Genomic DNA, 13,484 nt, shown 5'->3' on the forward strand with positions numbered 1-13,484 from the left:
TAATGAGGAGAGGCGGAAAGCCATTGGTGAGGAGGTGGCCCGGCTCTTGGCGGCCGGGTTTATTGTTGAAGTTTTTCATCCAGAATGGTTAGCTAACCCGGTACTCGTGCTCAAAAAGAACGGCACTTGGCGGATGTGTGTGGACTACACGGACTTAAACAAGGCTTGTCCGGCTGATCCTTTTGCTCTCCCCCGTATTGATCAAATCATTGATGCTACGGCGGGTTGTGAGCGCTTAAGTTTTTTGGATGCTTATTCTGGATACCATCAGATTAAAATGGCAGTTAAGGACCAGGAGAAGACGGCGTTCATCACTCCCTTTGGAGCCTTCTGTTATGTGTCTATGCCTTTTGGACTCAAGAGTGCACAGGCGACTTATCAGCGGTGTGTGCAGAATTGTCTTCATAACCAGATTGGGCGCAATGTTCATGCCTATGTGGATGATATCGTGGTTAAGTCCAGGGAGAAGGAGACCCTGGTAGATGATCTTAGAGAAACTATTGATAATCTCCGGGTTTACAAGATGATGCTTAACCCGGCCAAGTGTGTTTTTGGTGTTCCCGCAGGCAAGCTCTTGGGTTTCCTGGTTTCTAACGGAGGCATTGAAGCTAACCCGGAAAAGATCAAGGCAATCACCTCTCTAGCTAAGCCGGCGTGCATAAACGACGTCCAGCGTCTGGCGGGCCGCATCGCTGCTTTGAGCCGGTTTATAAGCCGTTTGGGTGAAAAGGCCATGCCACTGTACCAGTTGATGAAGAAAACAGATGACTTTGTCTGGAATGATGCTGCTAATGCTGCCTTTGAGGATTTGAAGAGACAGCTGGCTGAGCCCCCAGTTCTTGCTGCTCCGGTTGACAAGGAGCCCTTATTACTGTATGTAGCCGCTAACACACGAGCCGTCAGTGTGGCTGTGGTGGTGGAGCGCAAGGAAGAGGGTAAGGAGTATCCGGTTCAGCGGCCGGTTTACTACGTCAGTGAAGTACTCATTGAGTCCAAACAGCGGTATCCACATTGGCAGAAGCTTGTTTATGGTGTGTTCATGGCAAGCCGGAAGCTTAAGCATTATTTCCAGGGTCACCCCATCACTGTGGTTAGTTCTGCTCCCCTAGGAGATATCATCCAAAACAGAGAAGCCACAGGAAGAGTGGCTAAGTGGGCTATAGAGCTTGGGCCTCATGGTCTGAAATACGTGCCACGCACTGCTGTCAAATCTCAAGCATTGGTGGATTTCATCAACGATTGGACAGAGCTGCAGGTGCCTGAAGAGAAGCCGGATAATACATATTGGACTATTCACTTCGACGGGTCTAGGCAATTGGAGGGCTCGGGGGCTGGAGTTGTATTAACTTCCCCTAGAGGTGACAAGTTTCGTTATGTGCTACGGTTGATGTTTCCCTGTACTAACAATGCGGCTGAGTACGAGGCCTTGCTCCATGGTCTTCGGATGGCTAAGGAGATGAGCTTGAGCCGGGTAAGGTGCTTTGGCGACTCAGATTTAGTGGCTCAACAAGTGTCGGCAAGTGGGATTCCAAGGACCCTCTCATGGCGGCTTATCGCCGCGAAGTTGATGCCATTGCTGGACACTTTCAGGGTTACCAAGTAGAGCATATCGATCGCAGGAAGAACGAGGCGGCTGATGCTTTAAGCCGGCTGGGCTCTCAGCGAAAGCCGGTGCCGCCTAATACTTTCTTGGACATCTTGCATAACCCTTCTGTTAAGTTGCCTACAGAGGAAGACTTGGCTGTCCCTGACCCGGAGGCACAGTTGGTGGCGGCTCTCCACATTACCCCAGACTGGACAGTACCATACTTGGCTTACATGACCCGGGGAGAATTGCCTGAGGATGAAACTTTGGCCAGACAAATAACCCGGCGGTCTAAGTCAATGATAATTATCAATGGTGAGCTGCATCGTCGCAGTGTCACTGGAACTTTCCAGCGTTGTGTTTCCCCTGAGGAAGGTCAAGAAATTTTACGTGAGATTCACGAGGGGGATTGTGGCCATCATGCCGGCTCAAAATCCCTTGTGGCCAAGGCTTTTCGTCATGGTTTTTATTGGCTGACGGCTCATGCTGATGCGGAGGACTTGGTCAGTAAATGTGACGGTTGTCAGAGGTTCTCGCGACGGGCTCATGTGCCGGCTCAGGAGCTGAGGATGATTCCAATTACTTGGCCATTTGCGGTCTGGGGGCTTGATATGGTTGGGCCTTTTAAAAGGTCCAAGGATAAGAAGACCCACCTCTTGGTGGCAGTTGACAAGTTCACAAAGTGGGTTGAGGCAGAGCCAGTTAGCAAGTGTGACGCGGCCACAGCGGTTCAGTTCATGAAAAGGGTGATATTTCGCTTTGGTTTTCCACACAGCATTATAACTGACAATGGTACCAATCTGTCTAAGGGCGCCATGGAGGAGTTTTGTCAACGAGAGCATATTCGACTTGATGTTTCATCAGTGGCTCACCCTCAATCCAATGGTCAAGCTGAGAGAGCTAATCAGGAGATTTTGAAGGGCATCAAGCCCCGGCTTTTGGTCCCTTTGCAACGGACGCCGGGTTGTTGGGTGGAGGAGTTACCCTCCGTGTTATGGAGCATCAATACTACTCCTAACAGATCTACGGGTTACACGCCTTTCTTCATGGTTTATGGAGCGGAAGCAGTCCTCCCTAGCGACATCCGTCATGACTCGCCTCGAGTGGCGGCTTATGTTGAGGCGGATAATGAGCGGGCGCGCCAAGATGCTCTTGACTTGTTGGACGAACAGCGTGATGTGGCAGCAGCTCGCTCGGCGATTTACCAACAAGACCTGCGCCGTTATCACAGCCGCCGGGTTAAGTCCCGGGTCTTCCAGGAAGGTGATCTGGTGCTCCGGCTCATCCAAGATCAAACAGATGCACACAAGTTATCCCCGCCTTGGGAAGGGCCCTTTGTGGTCAGCAAGAACTTGCACAACGGGTCATACTACCTTATCGATGTTCGGGAGCACAAAGATTCACGCAAGTCGGAGGAAGAGACCCGTCGGCCGTGGAACATAGCTCAGCTTCGGCCTTATTACACTTGAGCCACCGGCTCTCATAATGTACATATTTCTATAGCCATGTATATATTATGATAAATAATAAAGCAGGACCTCTGTCCTTTTCTCCTCCAAAGGTAAATGTGTTATTTCCATTACAACATTACATGGTCACTTGGAGGTGGGTCCGGCTTATGATCGTATCCGAATCTGGCTGTTACCAATATGATCACCTGGGGGCTTCCTGTTCAAACATAGGTCGTATTCGAACCAAAGAGAACATAGCTGTCGATACCCACTTGATTGGCAAATCGCCGAGCTCATTGGGGAGTTTTTCTTGATCATATTTGAATCATAGCTCAACCCCCTTTGAGAACCGACGTGGATCGTATTTGAATCAGCGTCGTTAAACAACTCTCAAGGTCATTTGGGGGCTTCCTGTTCAAACATGGGTCGTATTCGAACCAAAGAGAACATAGCTGTCGGTACCCTCTTGATCGACAACGCCACAGCCACTGGGGGCTATATGATCGCATTCGAATCTTAGCTTAACCCCTTTGGGATGGTTCTCTGGTCGTATTCGAACCGGAAGCCCCTAAATTTTGATCGTCTGATTTGCAACAAGTTCTTCTGGTCATATCAAAAGTGTGCAAGGGCAGTTCTTGCTCCGCCGGCTTAACTTTGATTAACAATGTTGCTAGCACACAATAAAGAATTATCAATGCTGGTGAACCGGAGTTGAGTTCTCAACCTCATTATTTGGGTTACATAAACCAGACATATACTTGCAAAGTTTGCAGGTAGGCTATTGTGGTTATCCTGAAGATATGGTTGAGAGCCGGAGCACCAGATATGGTTGAGAGCCGGAGCCGGTCTTTTATGACCTTGGTTATGTTCCGGGTTAAGTGTAAGATATGTGACTCTCCATGCGGTAAGCCGCCTAGAGACTTGTGATTTATTTTTCTATGCAGAACAATTAAAGACAGTTCTTCAAACTTAAGGAAAATAAATGATCAATTATAACCCGGAGGAATATGAAGAAGCAGCCTAAATGGAGTTAAGCATTCAACACGTGCACGATGGCACGACAAAATTAAGTGTTTGTCCTACTCTATTACAAGACTCCCCGAGTCCAAAAGGTGAGGCATTGTTTTAAGGTGTAGCCATGAGCCGCCTAAAAATCAAGGTGCTTGTTGGGTTGAAGCTTCCGGCTCATCCCTCTCCGCTCCTCCGGCTGATTCCATGACCTGGAAGGTTGATGATTTCCAGTCAATGCCGCTCAAAGCTTCAAATTGAGCCTCGTCATCAATTAACCCGGCCGGGTCAACTTCTGGGGCGAAGGTATGCTTACGAGTCGGAGGGATCAAGCTGATTGCTTCATAGCGTGGAGTGGGGATCCTCTGATTCTCCGCGTCATAGCCCGGCTGATACTTGGTAAGGTCGGTGTCATTCCCAATCAGGGTGGCCACCGGGCGCATGCTCTTTACACAGGCAGCGAAATCTTTCTGGTCAAAGGGGGTGCCATCTTCCTTCAGGCTGGGGTATCCAAGAGCGATGTCGGCCGGGTCTAGCTCCGGGAGAAAAGCCTTGGCCCGGCTCAAAGCAGCTATAGCTCCGGCTCTTGCAGAGGCCCGTCTTAGCTCTTGGAAGCGCTGAGGAAGAACGGCAAGCCGCCTGAGTACGTCCGCCAGGTGAGTCGGAACCTCATTGGACAGAGCCACAACGGCTAACGCACGCTGTGACCCGGTGTAGAGTTGCTCCACCAAGGTGTAAACAGCCTTCAGCTTGGTCAGAACATTTTGATTAAGGTTGGAGCTTCTGGGACCTGTATAACAAGGTCAGGTGAGCTGATGGCAATTGTGGGACTTATAAGACATAAAGAATGTAAGCTTGTGAAAAGCTTGCAGAATGACTTACCGAAGATTGCGGCGACCATCTGTGACACATGGCGCTTTAAGCCGGAGAGTTCGGCGGTTCTCTCAGTCAGAGCAGCCTCCGCTTGTTCGGCCCGGCTGAGCAAAGCAGTTTTCTCCTCGGCCCAAGTCTTTCTTTCTGTTTCAAATTTCTTCTTCAGCTTTTCTTGTGCAGCAACACTGAACTCAAATTTGGCGTTGGCCTTCCGGGTCTCAGTTTCCTGAGTCTTCAGGCGGTTCTTCAGCTCAGAGATTTCAGATTCAAATTTCTTGCAGGCAGCCTGTACAAATTCCGGGTTACAGTGTGAGTGATTATTATGCAACATTGAAGTCCCAAGCACTTTGCAAGCAAAGACACTTGGCACTTGGGGGCTAATGTATGCTGAAAGATTCTATTTACAATTGCCGGTTCATGAAGGTAAGCCGGAAGTTAAGTCTACAACATATTCTATCATAAGTAATAGACTTGGGGGCTAGCATGGTAAGGATGACTATGGAGTAAGCAAGAGAGTTGTACCTCAGATTTTTGCTGTATCTGCTTCACCATATCAATCTCCAGGTCCCGGCTGTTGTGCACTTGACCAATGTAACCAGAAACAATGTCTCCAATGCTCAAGTTAGCATAGTCAGTGATCTCCAGTCTAGCCCTGCGGCGCTCCAGCAGTTCTTCTTTGGCAGAGCATCTGGCCAGCACAGTGGGTCTTCCCGGCTCAACATATTCAGTCCGGGTAATCACCACATCCGGGTCATCGGCCGGTTGAGCTGAGCTGGGAATCTCCGGGTTGTCAGAACCCGCCATGGTTTGTTCTTCAGTTGAGGCGGCGGTTTCCGGAGCTGGTGCAGATGGCGGCTCAGAGGCAGAGGCATTGGGTTCAGTTAAGTCCGGCTCTTCGACCGGTTTATTTTTCTTGGCCCTCTTGCTGAGCTTGGCTTGGGCACTGAAAGTCAAAAGGTTAGTACAAAAAACATAAGTAAGATAAGCACAAAATGAGATGATTATCATTACCCGGGTGCGGTCTTGAAAGCCGGCAAGTTAGATTGCATGGAGTCACCGGAGGAAGGTGAAGTTTCCTGATAGTTTGAATCAGACGAATTGAGTGGTTGACGAGTGACGCCCGCTAAAGGATGAAAAGGGTATAAGTTGGAGATAACCTCAGTCCGGCGCTTTCTTGATGCTTCGGGTAAGCCGGAGGAGAGGTCTGCATCCTTGCTGGCCCGGGTTTGCCTCCGGCTCTCATGAATCTGTTGCTTCAAAAGAAATTGAGGATCTTGATAAGCTAAAGGATGCGAAAATCTTACTTTCCAGGTTACTCTTCGGACTTTCAGCCTTGGCGAGGGGTCCGAGTCGGAGGAAAGTATAGTTACCTCTTCAATCACCGGGTTACTCGCTCCGGTATCATCCTGCTGATAATCAGTGTCAATAAGGTGGTTAAAAACAGACGAAAAACAAAAGAAGAGCCTAAAGAATCAAGGGCTACCTCTGACTCGGAGCTATCATCCAACTGAAGCAGCTCTGAGGCGCTAGGCTTACTCCCCTTCTTGCGGGGAGCGGCTCTCCTGGCGGCTTTTTTAGCCTTCCTGGCTTTTTTAGCAGCCTCATGGTCATACTTGACCTTCCAGAACTTGTCATTAGCCTGGAAAAATGCAACAAAGGTTTCCTTGAAGTTAAAACGAAAATTGTTAAAATGGAAAGTAAAGTGCTCAGATTGGTAGCTTACCGCCGGAGCCGGGTTAGCTTGGCAGAAGGGGCTTAAGCCGGTCCTCCCGCAGTCTGCTAAGCTCTCGTTCAAGAGGGACTTGGTCATGTCGTCCACAACGTCCTCAGGTAGATCGTTGGGGCTGTGCCGCAGAGGGTCATCCTTCCGGCCCGTGTAATCACACATTAAGCCGGGGCGGCGGCTCAAGGGAATCACCCGCCAAGAAATCCAGACCCGGACCAGATCGACGCTGTTAAGGCCATTTCCCAGAAGAGCCTTAATCTTGTTGATGGTGGGGATCAGTGGTTGACGCTCAGCTTGAGATAGTTTGTCTGGCAGGGGGTGAGTTGGCTCCAGACGCAGGGCACGAAAGCCGGGCAGAGGGTTCTCATCAGCCGGAGAAGTATCTTGGCAGTAGAACCATGTCTGGTTCCAGTCCTTTGGGTGGCTTGGCGGCTCAGCATAAGGAAAGAGGCAATCTCTCCGTCGTTGAATGGAGATTCCGCCAAGTTCCAAGCTAGGCCCGTTGGCGCATTCGTTCTGGCGGTTCAAGTAAAATAACTCCCTAAAGAGTAGCAGACTGGGTTCCTCTCCAAGGTATACCTCACAAAACACTTGAAAGTTACAAATGTTCGACACGGAATTGGGTCCAATGTCTTGAGGTCGCAGATCGAAAAAGTTCAGAACGTCTCTGAAGAATTTTGAGCCGGGAGGAGCAAAGCCCCGGCTCATGTGATCAGCAAATATCACAACCTCTCCATCTCTTGGTTGAGGTCTTTCTTCGGACGGGTCAGGGGCACGATAAGACATGACCTCCTTCTTAGGCAGATAACCCGTCTTCACGAAATCAGCTAAAGTATCATCAGTAACATTGGATCTCATCCAGTTGCACGTAATGGGTGCCTTGGGAGCCTTGGGCGGCATTGTGAAAGACGAAAGCCTATGACAAAGGGAAATGTCCGGTTCAAATATAAGCCGGAGGAAGATTACAGTTCAGTATTCAAGATGGCGGCTTATGAAGGGGCCTAATGACATATGGCTAATTGTGTCGGGTTATCTAAGCCGCTGTGGGCATCATGAGTCATTCAAGTTATTTAAAACTCTATCATAAATGAGCCGGAAATTTCACAGCGCATGGCCTCTTTTAAGCCGGAGATATGAGCCGCCATAGCTAACAGATGCAATTTTTGACTAAGTGTGACACAAACAAGTTTCACAGATCGCAGTAATTATTTTGGATCAAACAATCGTCCAGAAAGAAAAAATTTCTAGACCTAGAAAGCTGACACAGAGAAGTTCATGAGCTCTAAGAAGATATCTTTGCAAGTAAAGGGGACATGCTATTGTTGAAAATGGGTGCGAAACCACAGCCGCACGAGCTCTATATGGTTTCTAGATCCAAGGGGGCCGTGTAGGAAGAACTGTGAAGAAATGGCGACGAACTGCGAAGAACAGAGGAAGAACTACGGAACCCTAATGCGAATCTACTGTAGGGAGGTGCAAGGACTTACTGGCGCTGATGAGATGCGGAGGTCGCCGCCGTTTCTCTGGATCAGTTCAGGGTGATGCAGCGGCCAAGGTTGAGGAAGACCGGGGGCGCGGCGGCGGCGGCGGAGCTCGAGCTTTCGGGCGACAGAGGAGGAAGACGATGGGAGAGAGGAGTGAATGAAGGCTTATGGGCCGGGCCTATTTATAAGGGTGACTGATAAGTGGGCGCGAGAAACGAGGAGGCCGAGACGTGATTATCTCGCCACAAAAACGCCTCGATTTTCGGGATGGTCATTAAAGATAAGATCCGTTGCGGTGTGACAGAATAAAAAATGAATTTAATGGAAGATGACGTCACGGCGGGTTACCAAGAATCCAGAAGATGACGTCACGGCGGGTTATAACTTTCGCACAAGCAGAAGCCGGAAGATTTTCTTACAAAGGGATTGAAGATTGACATGAACCGGTTCAAATCAATCTGGGGCCTAATGTTGAGGATATAACCATTAGAGTCACCCGCCCAGGAGGGGCCGGGTTACGTCATAATGATCATCACGTGAAGCCCAGTACCAAGCTTGAGGATGGCGCATTCAATAATGGGCTTAAGACCCGGAGGCGGCTTAAGGCCCGTAGTGATAACCCGCCGTTATGGCAAGACTTGTAATGTAAGGCAAGAGTAGTTAAGAGTCCGAGCTGGATACTGTTATAAGCCGGCCAGGACTCTGAGAGCCGCATGGCGTCAACCTCTCTATATAAAGGGACGACCCAGCGGCGGTTCAGGACGAGAAACAGCAGCACGAGAACCGGGCATAGCGATTAAGCTCCCTGGTCATCGAAACCCTAAGCAATACCACCTCAACTGGACGTAGGCTTTTACCTTCACCGTAAGGGGCCGAACCAGTATAACCCTCGTGTTCCTTGTCCCGTTTAACCCCTTTAAGCTTCCTAGCGGCGATGGCTCCACGACTAAGTCCTAACACGAGGACATCTGCCGTGACAATTCCATGACACCATGTGGCCAACACTCAAAGGGTTTACTAGAGTCAGTAATCTAGTTCACATCGCCATGTGATTAACACCCAAAGAGTACTAAGGTGTGATCATGTTTGCTTGTCAGAGAAGTTTAGTCAACGGGTCTGCTAAATTCAGATCCGTATGTATTTTGCAAATTTCTATGTCTACAAAGCTCTGCACGGAGCTACTTTAGCTAATTGCTCCCACTTTCAATATGTATCCAGATTGAGACTTAGAGTCATCTGGATCAGTGTCAAAACTTGCATCGACGTAACCCTTTACGACGAACCTTTTGTCACCTCCATAATCGAGAAACATATCCTTATTCCACTAACGATAATTTTGACCACTGTTCAGTGATCTACTTCGAGATCACTATTGTACTCCCTTGCCAAACTCAGTATAGGTTATACAATAGATCTGGTACACAACATGGCATACTTTATAGAACCTATGGCTGAGGCATAAGGAATGACTTTCATTCTCTTTCTATCTTCTGCCGTGGTCGGGCTTTGAGTCTTACTCAATTTCACACCTTGTAACACAGGCAAGAACTCTTTCTTTGACTGTTCCATTTTGAACTACTTCAAAATCTTGTCAAGGTATGTACTCATTAAAAAAAACTTATCAAGCGTCTTGATCAATCTCTATAGATCTTGATGCTCAATACGTAAGCAGCTTCACCGAGGTCTTTCTTTACTCCTTTGAAAAACTCCTTTATGCTTTCCAGAAAAATTCTACATTATTTCCGATCAACAATATGTCATTCACATATACTTATCAGAAATGCTGTAGTGCTCCCACTCACTTTCTTGTAAATACAGGCTTCACTGCAAGTCCGTATAAAACTATATACTTTGATCAACTCATCAAAGCGTATGTTCCAGCTCCGAGATGCTTGCACCAGTCCATAGATGGATCGCTGGAGCCTGCACATTTTGTTAGCACCTTTAGGATCGACAAAACCTTCTGGTTGCATCATATACAACCCTTCTTTAAGAAATCCATTAAGGAATGTAGTTTTGATATCCATTTGCCAGATTTCATATAATGTGGCAATTTGCTAACATGATTCGGACAGACTTAAGCATCGCTATAAGTGAGAAAATCTCATCGTAGTCAACACCTTGAACTTTGTCAATTTTTTTTCCGACAAGTCTAGCTTTTTAGATAGTAACACTACTATCAGCGTCCGTCTTCCTCTTGAAGCTTCATTTATTCTCGATGGCTTGCCGATCATCGGGCAAGTCAACCAAAGTCCACACTTTGTTCTCATACATGGATCCCATCTCAGATTTCATGGCCTTAAACCATTTTGCGGAATCTGGGCTCATCATCGCTTCCTCATAGTTCGCAGGTTCATCATGGTTTAGTAACATGACTTCCAGAACAGGATTACCGTACCACTCTAGTGCGGATCTTACTCTGGTTGACCTACGAGGTTTGGTAGTAACTTGATCTGAAGTTTCATGATCATCATCATTAACTTCCTCACTAATTCGTGTAGGCATCACTGGAACTGATTTCAGTGATGAGCTACTTTCCAATTCGAGAGAAGGTACAATTACCTCATCAAGTTCTACTTTCCTCCCACTCACTTCTTTTGAGAGAAACTCCTTCTCTAGAAAGGATCCATTTTCAGCAACGAATATCTTGCCTTCGGATCTGTGATAGAAGGTGTACCCAACAGTTTCTTTTTGGGTATCCTATGAAGATTTGCTTCTCCGATTTGGGTTCGAGCTTATCATGTTGAAACTTTTTCACATAAGCATCGTAGTCCCAAACTTTTAAGAAACGACATCTTAGGTTTCTCGCTAAACCACAGTTCATACGATGTCATCTCCACGGATTTAGATAGTGCCCTATTTAACGTGAATGTAGTTGTCTCTAATGCATAACCCCAAAACAATAGTGGTAGATCGGTAAGAGACATCATAGACCGCACCATATCTAATAAAGTACGGTTACGATGTTCGAACACACCATTACACTGTGGTGTTCCAGGTGGCGTGAGTAGTGAAACTATTTCACATTGTTTTAACTGAAGGCCAAACTCGTAATTCAAATATTTTACCTCTGCGATCATATCGTAGAAACTTTTATTTTCTTGTTACGATGATTCTCCACTTCACTCTGAAATTCTTTGAAATTTTCAAATGTTTTAGACTTGTGTTTCATCAAGTAGATATACCCATATCTGCTCAAATCATCTGTGAAGGTCAGAAAATAACGATACCCGCCGCGAGCCTCAACACTCATCGGACCGCATACATCACTATGTATTATTTCCAATAAGTCAGTTGCTCGCTCCATTGTTCCAGAGAACGGAGTCTTAGTCATCTTGCCCATGAGGCATGGTTCGCAAGCATCAAGTGATTCATAATCACGTGATTCCAAAAGCCCATCAGCATGGAGTTTCTTCATGCGCTTTACACCAATATGACCTAAACGGCAGTGCCACAAATAAGTTGCACTATCATTATTAAGTTTTGCATCTTTTGGCTTCAATATTTTGAATATGTGTATCACTATGATCGAGATTCAATAAACCATTTATATTGAGTGTATGATCGTAGAAGGTTTTATTCATGTAAATAGAACAAAAATTATTCTTTGACTTAAATGAATAACCGTATTGCAATAAACATGACCCAATCATATTCATGCTCAACGCAAACACCAAATAACATTTATTTTAGGTTCAACACTAATCCCGAAGGTAAAGGGAGTGTGCGATGGTGATCTTATCAACCTTGGAATCACTTCCAACACACATCATCACCTCACCCTTAACTAGTCTCTTTTTATTTTGCAACTCCCGTTTCGAGTTTCTACTCTTAGCAATTGAACCAGCATCAAATACCGAGGGGTTGCTATAAACACTAGTAAAGTACACATCAATAACATGTATATCAAATATACCTTTGTTCACTTTGCCATCCTTCTTAGCAACCAAATACTTGGGGCAGTTCCGCTTCCAGTGACCAGTCCCTTTGCAGTAGAAGCACTCAGTTTCAGGCTTAGGTCCAGACTTGGGCTTTTTCACTTGAGCACCAACTTGCTTGCCATTCTTCTTGAAGTTCCCCTTCTTCCCTTTGCCGCTTTACTTGAAACTAGTGGTCTTGTTAACCATCAACACTTGATGCTCTTTCTTGATTTCTACCTTCGTCGATTTCAGCATCGCGAAGAGCTCGGGAATTATTTTTGTCATCCCTTGCATATTATAGTTCATCATGAAGTTCTAGTAACTAGAGAACTTTGTCAATTACTGTCTTATCTGGAAGATTAACCACCACTTGATTCAAGCAATTGTAGTACCCAGAGAATCTGAGCACATGCTCACTGGTTGAGCTATTCTCCTCCATCTTGTAGGCAAAGTACTATCAGAGGTCTTATACCTCTCGACACGGGCATGAGTCTAAAATACTAATTTCAACTCTTGGAACATCTTATATGCTCCGTGGTGTTCAAAACATTTCTGAAGTCCCGGTTCTAAGCCGTAAAGCATGGTGCACTAAACTATCAAGTAGTCATCATACCGAGCTTTTGTCAAAATGTTCATAACGTCTGCATCTACTTCTGCAATAGGTCTATCACCTAGCGGTGCATCAAGGACATAATTCTTCTGTGCAGCAATGAGGAAAATCCTCAGATCACGGACCAAGTCCGCATCATTGCTACTATCATCTTTCAACTTAGTTTTCTCTAGGAACATATCAAAAATAAAACAAGGGAGCTAAACGCGAGCTATTGATCTACAACATAGATATGCTAATACTACCAGGACTAAGTTCATGATAAATTAAAGTTCAATTAATCATATTACTTAAGAACTCCCACTTAGATAGACATCCCTCTAATCATCTAAGTGATCACGTGATCCAAATCAACTAAACCATGTCCGATCATCACGTGAGATGGAGTAGTTTTCAATGGTGAACATCTCTATGTTGATCATATCTACTATATGATTCACGCTCGACCTTTCGGTCTCCAGTGTTCCGAGGCCATATCTGCATATGCTAGGCTCGTCAAGTTTAACCCGAGTATTCTGCGTGTGCAAAACTGGCTTGCACCAGTTGTAGATGAACGTTGAGCTTATCACACCCGACCATCACGTGGTGTCTTGGCACGACGAACTTTGGCAACGGTGCGTACTCAGGGAGAACACTTTTATCTTGAAGTTTAGTGAGAGATCATCTTATAATGCTACCGTCAATCAAAGCAGAATAAGATGCATAAAGGATAAACATAACATGCAATCAATATAAGTGATATGATATGGCCATCATCATCTTGTGCCTTTGATCTCCATCTCCAAAGCACCGTCATGATCATCATCGTCACTGGCGCGACACCTTGA

Source organism: Triticum aestivum, chromosome 2D (assembly GCF_018294505.1).
Source record: "Triticum aestivum cultivar Chinese Spring chromosome 2D, IWGSC CS RefSeq v2.1, whole genome shotgun sequence".
Lineage (NCBI taxonomy): Eukaryota > Viridiplantae > Streptophyta > Magnoliopsida > Poales > Poaceae > Triticum > Triticum aestivum.